The sequence below is a fragment of the Tupaia chinensis genome, unplaced genomic scaffold, assembly GCF_000334495.1.
Source record: "Tupaia chinensis unplaced genomic scaffold, TupChi_1.0 Scaffold143584_1, whole genome shotgun sequence".
In the NCBI taxonomy this organism is placed as follows: Eukaryota; Metazoa; Chordata; class Mammalia; order Scandentia; family Tupaiidae; genus Tupaia; species Tupaia belangeri.
In genome coordinates, this window is record NW_006203430.1 from 4,139,069 (window position 1) to 4,141,929 (window position 2,861).

The window sequence follows — 2,861 nt, forward strand, 5'->3', positions numbered from 1 at the left end:
CATGATGCTTCGCTAAGCTGATCCACATGGGAAGGCTGCTGGTTCCCTTCAGAGACCTCCTTGAGCAGAGCAGGCACACAGGTGCCCATGATATAGACCTGGCTAAGGGTGGGGGTAGACTGCAGCATCAGGACCCTATCAGGGGTACTGTATCTCAGTCTCTCTCTTACATCTCTCTGTAGGATAAATAAATAAACTCATTCATGGAAATAAATAAATAAACTAAAAAAAAAAAGAGTTCAAAGCAGTTGCCTCTGGGAAGAGGGTATTGGCACTGAGAAGGGGAGTTAGACAGCTGACTGCTATTTTTATCACAAGTCTTGAAGAACAACATGAATCTCTAACCATGAGCGTGGATAACTGATAAAAATGCAAATGGATTTTTAAATGTCAGAAGATAACCACATATTTTTAGATGTTGAGATTTATTTAAGACTGCAACTATGATTCACAAGCTCAAATTCCAAATGATTAATACTTTTTTTTTAAAGTTTTTTTTTTTTTTATGAAAACCCAATTCATATGTAACTTATCCTGGTTAAGAACTCCTGCCTTAGAAAATGACGAAAAATGGAAGTCATCAGTTGATAGTAAAGGCAAGATTCAACTTTAAGCAAACTAACAAAGGTGAACTGTAGTCTGTAAAGGGGACATCATTTAAGTCACTGAGTTGAAGAAGGAGGCTGGTGGGAAGGAACATTAAATGGGAGAACAGACTGGTTCCCTAACAACTGTGTCTGAGAAATTAAATCCAGTGAGAGACGTTTCCCCAAGGCTGTCAAGGGATTTGAAACTACTCCACTTACAAAGAATTATTATTACAGTGTGGTGCTATAGAATACCTTGGACACCAAAAAAGAGTATGCTAAGGATCTTCAGTCTCTTCTTACTTACTTAAGACCCCTTTAGTCCCATAACCATCTAAGTCCGGTGGAGTTCACGTCTTTACTGGGAAACTTTGAAGATGTGTGCACATTTCAACAAACTCTCTGCCAAGCCTTGGAGGAATGTTCAGTTTCCAGAAAATCAACACAAAGTAGGAGGTGGTCTACTGAATCCCATGCCTCATTTTCAATCTAGGTATCTGGCTTACTGTGCAAATCATCCTTCAGCTGTACATGTGCTCACCCAGCACAGTGACAATCTGAAAAAAAGTATGGAAAATCAAGGTGCATGCAGCCCGGGTATCCTCATTTTAACAACGAGCCTCGGCAAGCCATTCATGCAACTGGAAAAGTATGTCACTCTCTTGCAAGAGTTGGAGTAGCATTTGGAGGACACTCATCCCGATCATCAGGATATTCTGAAAGCAATCATCACCTTCAAAACTCTCATGGGGCAATGCCAAGAACTGAGAAAGAGAAAATAGCCAGACTTGCAGATACTTTCTGAGCTTATTCAGGCATAGGAAGGGGAGAATATTAAGACCTTGAGATATGTGATCTTTACGTCACAAGTAACGGTGCAGTATGGAACATGTGAGGAACAAGAGGAGCAGTACCTTATGTTTTTTGTCTTGATAACGATATCTGCAAGTCCTTGAATGAGTGGGTTTAGCTATCAGAGAAAAATACCAATAGCAGAAATGGCAGTGACGAGATTAGATGAAATTGACGGGAATGAGCACACATTTGAAACCACAGATCACACGGTAGAAAGAATTGTGGTCCATTGCAACAGCAACCTGGACTTCCAGGAATGGATGGAGAAGCCAACCAGACTCATCAGGGGACTCACCTTTTGCAGTTCATTGTCCAAAACATCATCGTCACCTTGTAGTGCTCATTCCACATTTTCCCAGTCCTTTAGCTCTACTGGACAGCCCTGGTGACCCTTGGAGCCTCCTCAAATTGTAAACCATGGATTTTCAGTTGTCTACGACCTGTACCTACACTTAAACCATCAGCAGCACTAGGTTATAAAGAGGAGTCTAGTAAAAGCTCCAAAACCATGGAACAGTTTCTTCATGAAAGAGACTGAGAGGAAACTATTGGAGGAGGAATGTGTGATTAGGAAAAGTACAGCTGCTCTGGAAGAGGATGCTCAGATTCTTAACGTGGTTGGAGCCTACTGCACCAGTGCAAACTTTGAACAAGGCCATGGCTCTACTACTCCCAAATATTCTGTTCCACAAATCTTATCCCTGAGGAAGAGAAACTTACCATTGAAGAAACCAGAAGCAATGGCCAGACCGTCATCGAAGAGCCTTGTTGATACTGTTTATGCCTTGAACAATGAGGTCAAAGAACGGAAGCAGGAGAATAAAAGAATGAAGCAATGCCTGGAAGAAGAACTGAAGTCAAGAAGGGACCTAGAAAAGCTGGTTGAAGCAAACCGATGAGTGTATTTGAGCGGAGTCTAGTAGCAAGACCTCGATTCTTCCATGACCATCACTGTGTAACTGGGCAGAGCGTCCCTTCAAGGTGTCTTGAAATGTCCAGCTTAATGATTTGACTCAACTCACTCATTTGGCTCTGAAAAAAAAAAAAAAGTTCATTTATTTACTCCATGAGAGAGAGAGCGGGATAGAGACAGACACAACACCCATGACTGGGTCGTGATGCCACCATTCACCCTCAGCCTCAGCAAATTGAATTATCGGCACACACGACTGGTGTCCTCAGGGAGTTCTCGACATGAACTGGGGATGTGCCCGTGTAGCTCTGCCTTGGCCAGGCAGCATCCAGACCCAAATTATTAATATTGTAAACAGTCTCACTGTTATCGTTGATAACATTTAGGTAACCTTTTTAAGATAGATTTTTGATATAGGGCACGTGTGCTCGCTGGAGAGACAGAGAGACAGAAAGTGAGAAATCACCCCTTCAGGGGGATGGCCACATAGCACTCCCTTCTCCTCT

The 2,861-nt window shown here is 42.3% G+C and overlaps 1 pseudogene; it reads left to right on the forward strand.

The window, feature by feature from the left end:
* The first annotated feature begins 560 nt into the window (after window positions 1-560).
* On the forward strand, window positions 561-2,387 carry LOC102471810 (rho guanine nucleotide exchange factor 6 pseudogene; annotated as a pseudogene).
* Window positions 2,388-2,861: the final 474 nt, after the last annotated feature.